This window comes from Gymnogyps californianus, chromosome Z (genome assembly GCF_018139145.2).
Source record: "Gymnogyps californianus isolate 813 chromosome Z, ASM1813914v2, whole genome shotgun sequence".
Classification (NCBI taxonomy): Eukaryota; Metazoa; Chordata; class Aves; order Accipitriformes; family Cathartidae; genus Gymnogyps; species Gymnogyps californianus.
In genome coordinates this window covers 40,488,210-40,507,659 of record NC_059500.1, presented here as the reverse complement: position 1 = coordinate 40,507,659, position 19,450 = coordinate 40,488,210, and the positions used below count along the sequence as shown (strand labels likewise).

Below are 19,450 nucleotides of genomic sequence, written 5' to 3'. Positions count from 1 at the left end.
CCACATTGTCTGTGGAACATTATCCCCTCCATCCTCCCACCCGCACAGGGGAAATAGGCAGCTTCTTCATAGGAAATTTCTCCAGATAGGTAAAATTCCAAATCAGAAAGCTGCACTCACTGTAATAATGCTACCAACACTAAGATAAATTAAATGGACTGCACGAAGTTATATATAATTTTCACCTTTTTCTTTCTCCCCAGAAAAACAAAGACAGGCCTTGTGACATGTATTTGCCTCCCTCCTCAGTGTCACTGAGCCACTGACTCACCTTCTCCGCTGATCCATCTTTTCAGCCCTATGAAACTTTGCCACTCACTGGCAAAGCTCATGCAAAAGGGCAGAGGATACCCCCCCAATATTTACCTTTCATATAAGTTTTGGCATGTGCTGAAATGTAACAGAACAACATGGAACCCACACTCCTACTTCTTGGATAAATAGTCTAACCACAAACCTACTGCACAAAATGGCAAGCACTATCACAAAGCCATTTTCTTTTGCTCAAAACAATGGCTAAAAAAACAAACTGGCACCATTTCATTCCGACCTCACATTCAGGTGTGTCTATTAGGCATTACTGGGAGTGCCTGTTAGACTACAGAGGACTCGTAAGGACACCATCTTCCTGAATACTAAGTTTATTTATATGCATTAGAAGAACACCAAGATACTCAGCCTCTCCAAGCCAGCAATAATTCTGGTCAGACATTGTAACAGGATTCAGAGGAAATTTTACTGACACAAGTTAGGTAGCGACCTGCATGGGAGGTGAAATGGGAATTAGTAACTCTGGTGCTGTGCTCTTAATGCTCGATACCAATACCATTCTGCTAGCACAGGTAACAGAACCTCAGGGCTTCTGCAGGAAAACATAAAGGGATTATGACCAGGGTCACAGAATCCAGATGTTGCTATCCTCTTTTATAAACAGCCTCAGCCCCAGTTCTTCTCATGTGGATGAAGAAACTTCTAGAGTTGGGCTTTTCTTTGCCAACTACCAGGTTTGAGGCTTCGTCCGTTACTTCAGACCCTGAAGTTCACACATCAACTACTCGTGAAGTTTCTTGTCCAAACTCTTCACTAGGGACACCAAACAAAGCCCTCTTTTTAACTTGATCTCACCTATCTGTATCTGACGCACAGTCAAAACTGGCTCCTGATTCTTCCAGAAAGCAGTGTCTCCTTCCCATTTTAGGCATTCATTTACTTTTGTGATCCTAAATCCACTGCTTCGGGGGAAGAGAAACCTAAAATGCCATCTGTTTCAAAAAATAAGCAAATAAATAAAAATCCCCTTCACTAAAATCAGGTCAGTGCCTGTCCTACTTCCCTTGTTTGTCTTCTCTCTTAGAAGACAAACTCTTCTCTTTTTCATTTTCATGCAAATATCAGGAAATTCGTACCACAGTAGAAAGCCACCTAATCATCAAATTTACTCCCCATCATCTACCTAATAATGGAAAGAGCAAATTAAAAAAGAGTAAATGCTACTAACTAAATACTTTGCATGCACTGTCATATAGCTCTTCTTGCATCTTCTTTAAGATTCTGGTACTTAAACTGATGCATGTATTTCAGGGGAAAGTGAGTATATCCCTTATTTATTGCAAGCCATCCAGGTGGAATTTCTACATGCTCTGAACAGCTATCTTTAAATAAAACTGAAGAAATCAAATTAAACTCAGTACAGTAATGCATAGCTCAACTGCACTAGAACCTGCAGTTAAGTGTATTCACTGTAAATTGTCTTCCCTTTTATCTCCCATTAATCGCTAATGGACAGTAAAGAAGGCAGACACAAAACCAAACTCCAGTCCTTACTCTAACTTACAATCATAATAAGAAAAAATGCATAGTCACCATTACAATGTCAGTACTGAGCACTTTCATTGTCATTTTGATAACATCACATCTGAAAGAAATTCTCATGTGTTAAACACACAGTAGCCTCACATCTGAGGCTCAAAACTTATTTTAACCAACAGCAGCTCTGCTTTCATGGTTGCTTTTTCCCCCCCTTTTTTCTTTTTCACTGAAACTGGAAGTTTTTTATATACACATTTAAAATATATATCTATATTTGGGAATTATACCAGACTGTCTTGCAATCAAGCCTATTTTCTTGCAATGGAAAATCTCCCCAAAAAGTATCTTTTCAAACAACTGCCATGGAAGACAAATCTACCACTACCCAGCACAGTAACGGCAAGCAAAGGGAGCAGTACTACTCAGACAGGGCAAAATGACTTTTGCCACAAAAACAGACGTGCTCAGAAGCAACATGTACAGAGTATGCCAGATAAGGCCTACCTCTCGAGACCACAGAGGCTGAAAAAAACCCAGTTTTCATGCTAAAATTCTACTATTAGAGCTCTCTCTTAGGGAAAACAAAGGTAATTTGTCTGCTACTGAGGCTGGAAGATGTTCTAAGTTTACATAAACAGAATTCACATGCTTCAATTGACCAAAATACTTTAACACGGAACATGCCTGTCTTGGAAGGGTAACCGTAACTAAAAAATTTAAAGTATCTCTGTATTTTCTTTTCTTAACCCTCCCCCCCCCAAAAAAAACCCCAAACAACAACAAACCACCAACCAAAAAAAAAAAAAACAACACCCACACAACCACACACAAGAAAAACAAACAAAAAAAACCCCCAGAAAATAAACTCCTTAAAAAAGCCAGAGACCTCTGAAATTTACCCTGGTTAATACTAGGACTTTCCTGCAAAGTACTTTGTAACTACATTCCAAAGATGACAGTTCTTTTCATCAAACGAAACTGAAAAATCAAAACCAAGTATGGATATGCATAGTTTATTGATACTACTAAATCTGTTCTACCTGCAGTATATTCTATTTTCTGTGTTTTTATTTTCCAGAAACTCATTTTCTTAACTAATATACTTTATATAGAAAGAAAGGCTTATTTTTCAAGTCTGTTCACCATATATTAAAGAAGATATTTTATTATCATGAGTTGCAAAAACCACATATCAAATCATATTCATGAAGAGACAAAACAAAGCTTCAGTTTTATCATGTATATCTATCATAATAAGTCTGCAAAACCTGTAAGATTGTTCATCTATCTCTATTTCCATGTTTCGCTTTGTATCCAAAGCTAGGCGCATCCCGAAGCATTTTCAAAGCCAGAGCTCAGACTTCACTTATGCTCATCATGGAGTTATTGATTTGAAAGGTTAAAAAAAGTAATCATGAACAAGTGCACAGCAAATAAGTCATTTCTCTGCTGTGTACTTATTTATCTGATAGTGGAAGCAAGTAGCTGACCTAAATCTTTCAAAATGCTACAGTATAAAAAAAACAAACTAGTGTGCAAAAAAGGAAGGAATACAAAAGTTCAGAGGACAGAATTGTGTCAAAAAGCAATGAATTAAAAAATTAAACACAGAAACCCTAGGTATGAACTGAGAAAACATGTAATGATTTAATATTTCATAAATGCTAGGCAGAAAAAAAGCTAAATCAAAACTCTCCACTAGATCAGGTGACTGCATTCTGGACTATCCTTCCAGAAGACACTTCTATCTCTCACAGCAGTACATGTGGGTCCCCCGAGCCCCAGTGCAGATAAAACCAGAAGCAAACTGGTCTTTGATAGTATATCATTTCATATACCCTGAAGTCTCACAAGGTGTTCATAGGTTGAAATACTCAAGACACTGAAAAAGTCTGTTTAAACACAACCATATAAAAAGACTACTGCATTCTTTGTGCTTTAGGCAATCTTAATTCCAAAATACTACTTGTGGTTTACTTTTTTAAACATAGAAGTAAATTGTTTGCAGGAACAGACTATTAACCTAAGTAAATTTACACTTGTAGGAATAGGCTCTGTGTTCAAAATTTAGGATGAGCAGCAACATGTGACAGCAAAAGTCACTGGTCTCAGTACCAAAAAGCAAACTACCCAGAATGCTTGTAGAGAGCAGGTCAACACCGTGATAACCAGCATCCTAAATATGGCAAAACCCCACAAATATCCCTGCACAATATGGAAAACTGCAGTATTATGTTACTTGAGATTACACAAGAAACATTCACCAGGACAGCACAGTGCTCTTCCTTTGGCAGCAGTAAGAACTGGCCACTGCTATTAATACAGTGGTGCTACCTCACCATTTCATCCTCTTGCACCGTAAGGAGGACTGTCCCTTTGCAAAGGGCTTAGAAATTATACCTTAAATAACCCCTCTGGCCATTTAATCATTTACTCATTCACACATGAAGTATTATTTCCCAATTCAGTACTCCAAGTGACAACTTCCACAAGTATTTTTTTAAAAAACTGGGGGTTTTTGACAGAAAATGTTTCTATTTTAAAGCCATACAAAGTAGCAAAGTTATTGGATGTGAACAATTTCCTTAATAAAAACATGAGACCTAATGTTAGATTAAAACTCTCACAGGCTATTTTGAGATGCCACAGTTATTTCTACAAACTGCTTCGTATCCTGAAACCTCAATCCACAGTACAACATATAAAGGTTCTGGTTATCTATAATCCAACTTAAAACTCTAGTGATTGAAAACCTGGGGAAATCCTTCAAGTTTCACAGCTAAGTTTCAAGCTGGCAAATCCTACATTGTACTCAACCACAACCTAGTAAACAGAATCCATATACATAAAGAGTTATATAACTAATGTGGCAGGGAAAACTTGTTTTCTGAAGTTGTCTATTCCTAGCCTGGTTCCTGAACCTTCTTCTACAAGCACTGTGAAACAAAAACATAGACTTCCCACCCCATCCCCGATCTTATTTTGTGGAAGTCTCATAGGAATTAAAGTCCTAGTCAATAGCCCAGAGACAGACAATTTTCAGGACCAGCTGTTTCTTAAATTAAATTGTAAGTTAGGACAGAATGGCTTCAAGTACACACTAAACAGTTATCTCTTCCTAATACTTTAATATGCAGCAGTACGAAAAGCTTTTAGTGTCATCAAAAAATGATAATGTACCTAAGGGTACATGAAAAGTATTTCTTCCACAAGAAAAAGTTTGTTCAAGATACTAGAAAAACTAGAGACACTTTTGTTCCAGATGTAATTGTAAGACTTCATGTGGAAATGGCAGAAAATAACCCTTTATCTAATGACTAAAGCTAACCAACTCCTCTAAGCAGCAAAAAAAAAAAAAAAAATCTTAAGTTTTTGGTGGAAAAGAGTCTAATTTTCAAATACAAAATAAAATGAAAAGGCTAACAACCTTACTCAAAGAAAAAATACTTCTGAAAATCACCTACTGCCTTTTCCTTGTACCCTTTGCTATAAAAGTTTAAGTTAGGAAACAAAAAAGTCAGCTGATTCGTTTACCCATTGCTGCATTATAGCAAAGTGCTGGCTTTTTGACATGACTAGATAAACTGCAGTTTATAATCAGACATTCAAAATTACATACATAAAGCTCCACAGACGACTGGAGCGCCAAAGCCCTGTACAGCAGCTCGCCAACTATGTCATGCAGGCAATTACCACCAGTCCACTTAACTGTAAAAACAAAGTCTGACACAAGTAGCCAAAAAAAGCTCTAAATATCTAATAGTGAGTCCCTTTAAAAAAAAAAAAAAAGAAAAAGAGAGAGAGAGAAAGAACGAAAGAAAGAAAAAGAAGCATTTATTGGGAAAAGAGCAAAATAAGAGAACAGTACTTCATTTCTTGCCTGGAAAGAAGCACCTAGAAAGTTACCAGCACGGCAAGCATAAGGTTACTCCTCAAGACACGACAAACTTGCAATCACCAGGCTCACAGAGTATCACATTCAAAGCTTGCATGATTTAAGTTGACAGAAATACTGCAAAAGTCAGCTACTTCTTGCCCAGCTAGCATAACCTTTTCATCAGGTAGAAGGTGAATGGCACAGGGAGGGAGGGGGGGGGTAATAAAAATAGCCAGGAGGGAAAGGACAATCATAGCACAAACTAAGCATTTCCCTACACCAAACATTGAACAAGAACTGGAAATCCAGTAACTTTCCCCAGCTCTTGGAAATGCTTCACTGATACAGTGCTAAATGTTAGAGGTGCTTTCCAGCACCTAACCCAGTGACTGCTCCTTTGCCTTACACCGTCTTGATGGCTCAGGTCAGTCTGTAAAGAAATCAACCGAAACATCTAAACTTGCTAGTTCACCAGCTGAGTTAAAGCAAACCCTCAAGCCTGGTTTTAATCCAGAAGCAAAAAAGAAAAGGAAAAAAATCTGTGACTCCATGTTGCAGATTTATCTACTCAAATATACTTCCAGCCCTTCAACCTCATCAGTATGCAGAAACACAATCATCTCACAATCCATAAAACTCTCAGCAACCATTCTCACTTTCAAAACCTTGATTCGTACCATTTAGCTTATGAATTATACTTGAAGAAATTAAAACAGTACTACCTACCTTCACTGCGCAAAACCCTGGACATCCTGCTTCTTATAAATGGTAAGGTTTTTTAAAGATGTAGTGAAAATTTACATGTGCCTTTTAATGCACTAAGCTTTTAGGATGACAGTTTCAGGACTGTCACCTCTGCAGCTGTTGCAAAAGAAAGGATGTTTGGGTGCTCCCCTCCTCCCCACCTACTTCCAGTCTTTCTACATTTAACTGTTACAAAACCATATTTCCAAATGTAAACCATGCTGAATAGTCCATGTATCCAGGACACACACTGAACAGTTCATAATCTTCTTGATGCTTAGCACAGGATATTGGACAGTTAAGCTGTGGATAGTGGCAGGGCTTGAAAACATACCCAGAGATATACTGCCATTACAAATCCCTCCTAAGCACGCATACAAGCAGCTGCCTTGTTCAGCACTCCCACACTCACTCCAAGAAACCCAACTTCCCCTCAAAGTTGTTTAAGGAGTTTAAACACTTCAATTACTGCAGTTATACTCCAGGGCCAGGGTGACTTGAGCAGCATTCAGTTCTTTCGGACATTAGCAATTCATACCACAGGAGCAATCTCCTAAGAGCAAGCAGCTCGCAGACACTGGAATTCAAGGAGAAGTTTCAAGTAACATATTGAGAGCCAAAAAACAGATGGTTCCCAGATATGTCCAGCAGAGTATCACCATGAATTTTAAAGACTGCAAAGTCTCTAATCATAAGATACATTGCTGACAAGTTGTTGAGTGACAAGCTGAATGTCTTCCCTAGACTAAAACCTAAACATGAGGTGAAATAGCAAGCTCCTTCTGTAAGCCAAGAGGACTTCAGAGAGCCTTCTCCTGAGTTTTCCTCTCTAACTGTAGCTTCTCACGCATAGTTTCAGGGAAGTTGCTCCCAGCAGCAATAACCCAACTAATATAAATCAGCTGATGGTGTGTTACCATCTACTACCAAGACAACTGAATATTTTTCAAGTTCAAAGCTTCCATTTGGAAGGCAAACTGTGACTTTCTTGAATATGAGAACTTAAGTATGAGCACTGCCATCTCCAAAACCTGAACTGAGAGCTAAGCCTGAGAACAGGTATCACTTCACACAAACATAGATCAGGTATCACATCACAAACCAAGACTACTCCTTGGTTTGCGATCCTTTCCTTTCTTTTTGAAAAAAATAAAAAGAGAAACTTATTTTTATGAAGCTTTAAAAAAAAAAAAAGTACTTCCCTTAATTTATGCTAGCATAAAAAAAAAAAAATCACAGTTATGAACTGAGACATCAGAAACTGACAATAAAAACTTGTTCTGCTGAAACAGGGGCAGGTGATAAAGTTATCTCGACATTAAATAGGAAGGTCTCCAGAAAAGAATATTATCTTGCCACTCCCCAGCCCCCAAAATAAAAAGATATTCCAACACAGACTTGCACTTGCACTCACAATGCACATCATGAAGTAGAATTTCCAGAAAAACTCTTAGGTCACAAATATGATTTCACTGAAGGATTAGCCAGAAGGTGGGGCTATCCCATCAGCAGCATGCTGTCACCCATCACTATATGCAGCAGCAAAATACACACTGGAAGGTACCTGCAAAACAGGCAAGCCTTTTCATGAAATAAAACCTCTAAAGGTAGTTCACATGCATATTTCTCTAAAAGAGCATCATTAGTGGGAATACACTCGTTGGAGAGCTAATTTCCTCATGATGGAAAAATAAATAAGCAAAAATCAACATTCATACCACAAGGCTATAGAGCAGTTTCATAGTGTTTTTACACCATACACGTACATAGAAGAATTTCATCTCTGCCTCTAACATACCACGGAAAGCTTACAGCTGTAAGTGTATGTAATAAAAGTTCATCCAGGTCAGGATCCCTAAACATCTGACAAAGCTCAGTGTCTGAAAACAGTTCACGCTGAAGAAAAATACCACACCACCCCCCAATACACAGCCCATTTCTCAGATTCTCTCTGTCAAGCATTTGAAACGACACCTACAGCAATACTGGCTATGCTAGATTTCCACAACTGTAAGAGGAAGCAGGAAAAGAAAAAAACCGCAAAATATTAACAAACTCCTACCCAAGGAGCGTTAAGTTAAACAGACGTTCAGCAGGCTACGCCGCACGGCACATTAAGCAAGCGTTACTCCAGCCGCCGTGTTTTCCACGCAATACCCACAGCAGGCTATCCCGCCCGGCAGGGCAGGGGGCCGCAAAGCCGCGGCGTTAGCAGGCCAGCAGGACGGGGGGGCACCCACAGCCTTTCCGCTTCGCGGAGCGTAAAAGTTTTGCCGTAACGCCGCCTCGCACAGCGTGCCCGAACGGGCCACGCACCGCACCGCACCGCGCGGACGAAGAAACGCACCCTGCGGCCCGCGGCGGGCCCCGCGCCCCCTGCCGCGGGCAGACCCGACCCTCCGGCCAGGCCCCGAAACCAGGCACCGCTCCTCCCGGCGGACCCGTAACCACCTCCGCAGGTGGGAACACGCGAGGCGCGGCTCCCAGAGAGAGCTGCCGTGGCCGTGCGTCCCCACGCACACCCGCCGCTCCCCGACAGGGATGAGCCCGCCACCCGGCACGGGGGGAAGCCGGCGGTCGGGCGGACCCCGCCGCGCCCCACCCCGCCTCAAGTCCCGGCCCCGGCCCCTCCCCGCGGGCGCCTCGCCTCGCCCTGCCCCCGCTGCGGCCCGGCCCGCGCTGCCGAGGGCGCTGCCCGCCCGCGGGGCTTCACCTTTGCGGCAGCCGCCGTCCCGAGGGCTGGGGCTGCCCCGCAGCCCCCCTGAGGGACGGCCGAAGCGGCGGGAGGGGTGCCCCTCAGCCCGCGGCGCTCAGGCGGGGGCGCCGTGCCGCGCCGGGGCGGCGGCTCCGCGCTGCGCCCCCGCCGTCTTCACGCGAGCGGCGGCGGCAGGAACCTGCCCGCACCGCAGCGCGTCACGGCCCCCCCGCCCCGCCCCGCCCTCGCGCAGGCGCCCCGCGCCGCCGCCGGGGGGAGCGCGGTGCCCGGCCTGCGCGGCCCCTGCCGCCGCCGCCCGGAGGCAGAGGAGCGGAGCGGGCGGCTGCTCGCAGCGGCGCCGGAGGAAGCTGCGAGGGGAAGCCGGGAAGCTCTTCACCTGGCCACGGCCCGCCTTCTCCCGGCCCGCCTCAGAGGCGGTGCTGCTGCGGGCCTTCCCTGCGGCCGCTGAGGCGCCTCGCCGGTGGCCGGGGCCGGGTGGCGAGGGAGAGTGCGGACTGCCTCAGGGCAGCGGCTGTACGAACCGGGAGGCGCGTGGGAATCATACGGCTGCGGGATCAGCATTGCAAGTCGCGGGCATCTGCCCCGCCGGCAGCGCCGCCCTTCACACCGGCCGCTCGCCTGAGTTTTCCGTACTGTCGTGGCGCGCGGCCCCCGCGCCCAGCGGAACTTTCACACCCGATTTTTCGTGGCCGGCGAGTACTCGCAACTGCAGTGGAGCCATAGATCCGTACTGCCTGGGGCACTGAGGAAGCACTGAACCAAGCAAGACGACTCAGATTAGTGATCTGTAAAAGCCAAAGGCTTCGTTCTCTTATTTCCCCCCTCTTTCCCCTCCAAATCTTTGCAAAAGGGAAATAATACTTCGTACACTTAAAAACCATTACGTTTTACGGCAAATTAACCTCTCTGTGCCCGGTTTTGAGCCACTCGGTATCACCGATGACTTCTCGAAGGGGGCAGTTCAATCTCCCTCCCTGACACTTGCTAATCTGTAACAACCAAGAAGTAACATTTCCTTTTTCATGAAGTTCCTCAAACGAAGAAAGGAAAGTGCTAAGAATTCCGAGGTCAAATCTTTATACTGATAGTTTACAAAACTTAGAAAGGAGAAGCAGCCCCTTAGTGAAGGCTGGTAAATTGAAATCCAGTTCAAATCTCATTTCTACCAATAATAGCTAAGGATAAAGGCACAGTCCCTAATAGCAATATGCAAGGTTCATTTCCCAATAACATTCTGCAACCATGGAGTTACCCATTCTAATTCTTGTTCAGTAAAAACCAGATTTCAGATCCTTTACATTGTACACACTTTTATTCATCTTGCCTTTCAAAATACATACACCTGGCTACAGCACGTGCAGCTGCTGCCTGACACACCGTAATTTATTCCACTCACAAAGACAGGACCGAAGATATCCAAGACTTTCCTACTGTCTTGGAAGTAGCTGTGCGTTTCGGGTGACAGTTGGCAACTCTTCCTTAGGGCCGATTCACCTGAACAATTGTTTACAGTTACTGCTTGTTACTCCTTTAACTCAGATGGTGTTACAGTGTTAGAAAGGTAAGTTCTGCTTATCATCCATGCAACGGTCCACAGATGATCTGTGCAGCGAACATACACATCTATACCTTCTGGACACAGAACAAAGCCGCTTTACTGGCAAGTCAGCAGAAACCGCACAAGTTAGGAGTAGGGGACTACCTCTGCATAGCTATGACAGACGGGAGATACCAGTCCTTCTATCTGGGTCTGATTAAACACAGTGTGTCTAGCTAACTAGCATCAGCCAATTTCTACGCGTTAAATCAGGGAAGTCAACTAGAGTTTTGGTGGAGTTAATTCAAGTTTAAAGTGGTATAACAGATTCTTTATTCCATTATCATGTAATTTATGCATAAATGCTTGATTACGTTTTCTTAAGTCCCCTTCCCACCATATTAACATGAATGGATAGGAGTGATTAAGGCACATAAGCAGTCGTCCTTGATTTTATTATTCACTTGGTCTTTCTCCAGCAAAAAACTCAACATCAGTTATGGTTCTAAAACTTGTAAACCTATGGGTTACCATCAGAAAATACACACGTATTTGGAAGGAGATTCCTCCCTCTCCTACCTTACAGGTTTCTCCAGTCATCTAGCGTGAATGAGAAGAATGCAGATAATCAGAATGCAGGAATTTACCAGCACATTGGCAACGGGTAGGAACAGTCCCACTTGTTCCCTAACAGCGGTCACATTGGACAACGATTAAGAGAGAATACTTAAAAGAGCAAACAGTACAGCTACAAGTTTTCTGTGAAGTTCTATTCATGGAATTATTTTCAATGCATAACTCTGTCTAAAGCAAAGCAGAAGACGAGGAATAAACTCAAGTATGAGTCAGGCAAAGACAAAAATAGTGTCAGGCAGGCTCTGGCAAGTAAAGAGCAAATAAGGGGGGTGTAGATAAAAATCCCTCAAATTTTTTAAAGCTGAACTCAAAGTCAGTTCACTTTAGTTAAGCAACAAATGTTTTTGAACAGCTCTGTATGTGTCCTGGCACATGACAAAAATAAATCGGTTAAAAATATGAGAATTCTCTACTGAAGAAAGAGGACAGAGCAGCAGATCCAATTAATTTAAGACTGGCAAAAAGAGTAATTTCACTTAAGAAAAAATGAGTGATAGTAACATGCCTAATACAAATACTCGTATCAGTTACTGAAACCCATTGAATTTTCTCACTGTTAATGTAAACAAAGAATGCAGAAGATATAAGTTTTCGGGGGGGGGGGGCTGCATTTATCTTAATTATTTTACCCAAAAGATTGTTCTGTGCAGAACTCCTATTTTTACTAGCAAAACATCTGTTTATGGGAAGTTAAAGGTCATTGATTGCTGTATTGGGTTTGCGTGGCACGGTTTCGGTAGCAGGGGGGCTACAGGGGTGGCTTCTGTGAGAAGCTGCTAGAAGCTTCCCCTATGTCCGATAAAGTTAATGCCAGCGGGTTCCAGGATGGACCCGCCGCTGGCCAAGGCCGAGCCCATCAGCAACAGTGGTAGCGCCTCTGGGATAACATATTTAAGAAAGCGAAAAGAAGTTACAGGGGAGTTGCAGTTGCAGCCAGAGAGAGCGGAGTGAGAAGATGTGAGAGGAACAACTCCGCAGACACCAAGGTCAGTGAAGAAGGAGGGGGAGGCGGTGCTCCAGGCACCGGAGCAGAGAGATTCCCCTGCAGCCCGTGGTGAAGACCATGGTGAGGCAGGCTGTCCCCCTGCAGCCCATGGAGGTTAATGGTGGAGCAGATATCCACCTGCAGCCCGTGGAGGACCCCACGCCGGAGCAGGTGGATGCACGAAGGACGCTGTGACCCCGTGGGAAGCCCGCGCTGGAGTAGGCTCCTGGCAGGACCCGTGGCCCCATGGAGAGAGGAGCCCATGCTGAAGCAGGTTTGCTGGCAGGACTTGTGACCCCGCGGGGGACCCAGGCTGGAGCAGTCTGTTCCTGAAGGACTGCACCCCGTGGATGGGACCCACGCTGGAGCAGTTCGTGAAGAACTGTAGCCCGTGGGAAGGACTCACGTTGGAGAAGTTCGTGAAGGACTGTCTCCCGTGGGAGGGACCCCACGCTGGAGCAGGGGAAGAGTGAGTCCTTCTCCCCCTGAGGAGGAAGGAGCGGCAGAAACAACATGTGATGAACTGACCCAAACCCCCATTCCCCATCCCCCTGCGCTGCTTGGGGCGGGGAGGAGGTAGAGAAAATCAGGAGTAAAGTTAAGCCTGGGAAGAAGGGAGGGGTGGGGGGAGGGTGTTTTAAGATTTGGTTTTATTTCTCATTATCCTGCTCTGATTTGACTAGCAATAAATTAAACTAATTTTTCCCCAAGTCGAGTCTGTTTTGCCCATGACGGTAATTGGTGAAATGATCTCCCTGTCCTTATCTCGACCCTACGAGCCTTTCGTTTTATTTTCTCCCCCCTGTCCAGCTGAGGAGAGGGAGTGATCGAGCAGCTTTGGTGGGCACCTGGCATCTGGCCAGGGTCAACCCGACACAATTGCTTGAACCTAGATTTTTTTTTTTTTTTTGGCAGATAAAGTGATTCCAAGTTTAGGATTTATTTCTACAGAGAACAAGTTTACCTTTAGAAAACTTCACTCTGGTGTACAAATGCAATAGCAGGCCACTGCTGTTATGTACATAATAATTCTCACCGATTCAGATGCAGTTTACTTATATGAGACTGCAGGAATCTGCCCTAGCTTTGTTTGTTTTTGAACTGCGTGCAAAAGTGAATAGTTTATCCATTGAATCTTTTGTAAAGATATACATAAAAATCACATTAAACAGAATACAATTCTAAACATTTATCTGATGCTATGAAGTTAATATAATGGTTCATTATTCTTCCAACTTCACAAAATTTTACAACATTTCAAGTAAAATCTTGAAAACTGGTGCACAAGACTATTGCAAACAATTAACAGTTTATTTAGCCAGAGAAAATCATAAATCTGTGGTGTTCTGAAAATAAGGTCATGGCAAATTACACTGCCATTAAATGAAAGCTTGATGGGGAGCCAGGCACTCTTCTCTGAAAACAGCAGCAACAGTACTACTGCCTTGTGGAGCAGAACCGGTTCCACACAAAATCAAGTCTCTGATTTTGGTATTTGTATGAAATTCAGTCATAGGAATATACTTCTTAATGGGACAATCCAAGCACTTAGAAAAAAATTAACAAATATATGTCAATCTACACACAATATGGAAAGGCAAGGACATTAGAGGTGTCCAGCATCATAAGCTAAAAACGCAGCTTATGTGTCTACACAAATCACACTGCATTCATTTAGTATTTTTGATAAGGCAATACAAGCAATGAATCGAGCAACAGATTGCTGATGTTTATGCAGAGACCCAAGTTTTCAGACAAAGACAGGCTCCCCACTCCCAACTGCATATTTGTAGTCTGTTAAATCAACATTTACTACTATGCAAGCAGTACAGTATGACTTCTAGGACCAGACCGTACAGCTAATATAATCACCAGAGGGTTATCCCCTCTGGGGGCAGGAAAAGCAAGGAGAATAAGAAAAAGCCCTTCAAAATACTTCAATGGGTAGGAATGCGTAAGCGTTATTAGATCCTATCGTCTTCTTTTGTAATTATCACCTGGCTACTCATTGTTTCCTATTAAATCTTAACCTGTACTAGTTAAATCTGCCTTGCCTGTTTCTATACGCCTATGCATTGAACATATCCAGTCAGTTCCAGATAATGAACACAGCTACCAGCTCTCCTTAACTCTGAAAAACAATCACTCCCTCATTTGAAAGCCAACACTTGTCTTTACATACACACTGGAGAATTTGTTTTTGGCTCTTTATCTCTGTATATGTCATTCCTCCCTAACCATTAGAACACTTGGTAGTTTTCCAACATAGCCTCTGTTCTTTTTCACCTTTGAGATGATCTTTTGTGCTCTGTTACGTGTGTATTTCAATGCATACAAAAGCATTTCAGTTCAACTTCACATCTGTGATTCATTCAGCTGCTCTTGCTTTTGTAATACTACAAATGAAATAACCCATCAATATTCTTTGCACAGAGTAACTCAGAATGTATAGATTTGCACCCTGGTGGATATTTTCATCTAAGTGTTCTGGGGATTGGGGGTGGGAAGGAGTGGGTGTTGTTTTTCAGGGCCGGAAGAGGACAAATTTCAAAAGTGATGCACCATGTTTCAAAGGCTCATACCAAGTCAGCCACTTTTTTCCGTACGCCTACTGACAATCACATTTAATTTATATACAAGGGATATCCCAACCAAAACCAAGAGTGAATCTCGTATCTTTCAGTCAGACAAGAACCTCCATACTCACAGTTTAAAAAAGAAAAAAAGAATTTATGCATATCATTTGATTTGTGCACTGAGGGCAATATGTTGCTACTTCTTCATATCCCGACTACTATCATAGGTATTTTTAGTTGTATCAGTGCACCAGATTTTGACAGCTTATATTAGGACAAAGCTGTCAGCTAAGTACTATGAAACAGCAAACTGGGGCAGTTTTTCAGGTTGTTTTGTTTTGTTTTTAAACAGGCTGTTAATCTGGAATAGCCTGTGGTAAATTCCTTCATATATAGGCACATTAAAGAACAGCAAGAATTAAAATAGCCTTTGGCCCAGCTGAAGGTCACCTTCTTTCTACTTATGAAAGTATTTGCATACTTTCACATATCTCCATTTTCCTTTTCTCCCTGCACCAATTACTTCCATTAACAAGGGCATCCAAAGCAATATTAAGTTCCTGAAAAATCAGCCATACATTAAGCAAGGCAAAAGGTAAAGAATAATCTTCAAAAATGACTATGAGATACCTACTTCTTGGTGGAAAGCTAACTGAAAGTAACTTGCAGCAGGTGACCTCTTTTCCCACAATGGACTTAAGAAACTTCCGGAGGGAGAGGAGGGTTCTCTGTGTTATTCAGAAAATGATAAACAAACGATACAATTTTGTACAAACAGGTCAATATGTAACTCTACGCACTTAAGATTCTTGATCCTTAGAGCGAACAAAGGAGACTTACCTCTTAAATCTGCTTCCATTTATTTAGCATGTTTCACAAATAGCATCCAGAGCATGAGGAGAATACATTATAAAGAGACAAAACTTATTGGTAAATTATGTTTTTGCATTTGATTTAATTGACCTTTGTGCACACAGTACTTCAAACACTGCAGATGCCTTTTTGCTCATGCTGGTCAAAATTCCTTTTACAGGATTTTTTTTTCTTAAGCTGAACAGTAGAGGGCAAGTTTGCTCATTTCTCCTCTTAAGTAACCTTAAAAAATTCATAATGCTTTAGTATGAGTTTCTGCAGTGCAAAAATAGGCACTCTATATTACAAACTCATACAAAATACATCAGTACCTTCAAAATTAATGTAACATCATTTTGGAAAGACAAAAATAGCAGGTAGTCAACTGACTACACCCTAAACTGGTACACGGTTAGCTGAAGTTTTCTTAAATAAAGCAGCCTATTTAAGTCAAGTCTATGATGATGTGTTCTGACTGTATTACAGGAACAAAGGTACTCCATAATTAACACTGAAGCAAGTTCCTCATACATTTAATCTACTCCCACTTCACCAAGAGAGAAGCACACAACATGTTCTGGACACAACCACCAAGAATTATCTGGAGGTTGCTTTTCTGTTTTGCTTAACATTGAGGACTACCTTGTGGATCCTACATGTATGTGCTTGACTAAGAAAAAGAAGGATACTTTTGTATTAAACACCAAGGCATTTTAAATACTAGTAACTTTTGTAATCTATCCCCCCAAAAAATAATTGTGTGTGTGTGTAACCTAAAAATAAGTAAAAAGTGATTTTATTTCTCTGGATCTTCCCATGCGAGTATCACATATACCAGAAGTTAGATCAGCCCTTCACAGCGCTCTACCAATGCACTTCATTGTATCATATCAGGTTAAAGTGCTTTGATGTTCTCGAAACAAAGCATCTCAGCTTAGGGATTACTGCAGTGAACATACGTTAACTTTTTAAACTGCTACCGTCATTTCACACACACACAACCAACTGCTGTTCATTTTTAATGCCTGGTATTTTTGCCAAGAGAAGTGATAATTGCTTACAGTTAGTTATGATGCATCCATTGGTCTACTGAGAACTGGACTGAGATCACCACGATTACTTCACAAAAACCAGCTCGTAATTACTACCATTCAGTCTGTGCAGAAACACAAATAGGTATTTGCTAACAGAAGCATCTGTGACAAATTTCAAACATACTACCTTTTCAGAAACTAATTTTCATTAAATGTTGGGGGGGGGTGTTAATTTCATAGCTAAACGATTATTAGAGATTATTATATGGGCTACAGCCCTTCTCTCTTGAAATTAAAAATGGAATTCCCCAGAAAATCTGTCTTTCTACAGAGCAGAGTGCTGGTCCAGGTATCACTGCTTTCTATATCAAAGAAGATACAACCAGCTTTCATTTACAGATGTTTTAACCACCATCAGGTTCAATAATAATGATCAGCTCTTTGCCACCATAACCTTAAGATGCCTATTATATAGAGTATAAGTACAGCGCAGCTGTGAACCACCAGTCATTTCAACAGCCATTGAACTAAAGACAATTCTCTCAGATAAAGTAGGTGCTGTCATTGGTTTAACAGGAGCTCACAATGCATTTTCTCCTCTTGCTTTCCTCCAAGTACAAATGCTCTGTACTTTGAGCACATTGAATAGAAAGGGTGATGGCTGAAGTTAGCGTTTTCATTTTAAAATCTAACTCCTTCCTCACAACCTTGGAGGCAAAATCTACTTAAGCTCGCCTCTATTTGGTTAGTAAAGTACATTAGTCACTGTCTTTTACACTGGTGATCTTTGCCAGAAACACTAGAAGCATTCAGTTTGTGCATTTTGAAAAAAATAATAAAGATCAAATCCGCTGTAAATGGCTCTAAAAATGTAGTTCCCTTAGACATGTCAGCTGGTTTCCCCCCGACAAAAGAGATGATCAGCACAGCTGAGTAAACTCTGCAGAGAAACACAGTTACGTAATCTCTAGCCGATACCTTTCATTAAAACGGAGAGGGCAAAAGGAAGGGGAGGTAACAGCTAACACAGAAAAAAAAAAAATCGCCTCAAGTCTGCTTCCAATCCGGCAATTCAAATTCGGCAAACTGCCAGAACAAGCCGCATGGCTGCATCGCGCTGCCCGCTGAGCCGACGACCCCCAAAACCCAGCAGTCAGCACTGCACCTTCACCAAGCTCTGATTCGCGCCAGGGCACGACCAGCCGGCGGGCAGCGGAAGGCGCCAGGGACTGGACTGAGAGCGGGCACCACAGATGCCTGCAGAGGCGGAGCCGGGCCGCCGCTAGCAGCGGTTCGCCGACACCTTTTGAGACAGACCTAGAGACGGAGGCTCTCCGCCCTCGCTAAGCGGCAGGGTCCCGCCGCCCGTGGCGCCACGGCCTCCACATGCCGCCAGGCCTCAGACCCCTCCTCAGTCTTCTTCCTCCCAGCCCGAGCCAGGCGTACTCGGGCCCCTGCTCTGCGGAGAGGGACTCCCGCCGCTCCCCCAGGGACTCCCCCCCGCCTCTCCCGCACAACGGGGGGCTCAGGGCACGCTCACCGGCAGCGAGCTCGGCGGAGCCTTCGCTGCCGCACCCGGCTCAGCCGGCCCACTCCCTCAGACTACGGCGCGGACGCAACGGCTGCCCGCGCGCCCAGCGGCCGCCGAGCGGCGCCGCCGCCGCCACCTGCCTTTCTCCCGCTGGTCCCCGCTTCTCGCCCCGCCCCGTTAGCGGTGGCACGCGCGTGCGCATCTGCGGGGGGGGGAGGGGCGCGGCGGAGCCCTGCGGCGCGTGTGCGCGCCTGCGCCGGGACCCTGGGGCCGGGTTCGCGGGCTGGCGGCGGCGGCAGGTCTGCGCGTGCGCGGCGGCGGCGGCGGCGGCGGCCTAGGCAGGCTCGGCGGGCAGGAGGGAGCGGGCCGGCGGCGCGGGACGCGGCGGGTGAGGGCCCCCTGCCCCGCGCGGGGAGGCGGGTGGCGTGTGGCGTGCCGCCGCTGCGGGCAGCGCGACTGCCTCCCGCCCCGCCTCGCCGGGGCGCCAGGCAGAGCCAGCACCGCTGAGGGCGGGAGGGAGGGAGTCCTCGGTGGCGGGCGGCCGGGCGGGCGGCCGCAGCGCCTGTGCCGGTGCCCCGCGGCGGGGCGGGCGGGCGCCGCGCTGGCCCCTCCCCTGCGGCGGGGCGGAGGAGCCACCCGGCCTGTCAGCGAGCGGCCGCTCGCCGTGCTCGGTCGGCCCGGCGGGAGTTAGGCTGCCCGCCGGCCCCGTGCCTTAGCAGGGCCCGGTGAGCTGCGGGGCGGCCGGGGTCGAGGCAGCGCCGGGTTTGGGGCCCGGTGACCTGCGGGAAGAGGAGAGCCCGGGAGGGTCTGGCTGTGCTGGCGTTCGTGTCTGAAACTGAAGCGTGGTTTCCATTTGGTTTAATTAGTTTCCGACGTATTTCCTCATCCCAGCCCGCTGAGCCTGGCAGCCCCTGCGGTCGCTTGAGAACTAGTGACATACTGACGGGGGCGAAGGGAAGCTGAGCATTGCTTGGGCGAAGGGGCTCCTGGACTAGTTTTCAAAATCCGTTTGATCCCCCCCCGGCCCTTTGTTTTTGTTAATTGCCGATGCCTGGGAGGTCTCATGTTACGGGGGCTTTTGTTTAAAGCTTCCATGGCGGCTTTGATTAAGCTGTTTAGAGCTCGCCGGGCTCGTAGGTGTCTCTTGCAAGAT

The 19,450-nt window shown here is 44.7% G+C and overlaps 1 protein-coding gene across 4 annotated transcripts in view; it reads right to left on the bottom strand.

Moving 5' to 3' along the window:
• Positions 1-9,182, bottom strand: part of AGTPBP1 (ATP/GTP binding carboxypeptidase 1) — a 69,277-nt gene extending 60,095 nt beyond the window's left edge. For 3 of the 4 annotated variants that reach the window (XM_050913256.1, XM_050913258.1, XM_050913259.1), the window contains exon 1: positions 1,126-1,182. The gene's annotated coding sequence lies outside the window, so the exon portion shown is untranslated. Of the gene's footprint in view, positions 1-1,125; positions 1,183-9,143 lie in introns of those variants that run through there. The other variant, XM_050913257.1, reaches the window with a different exon arrangement.
• Between the last annotated feature and the right edge of the window lie 10,268 nt (positions 9,183-19,450).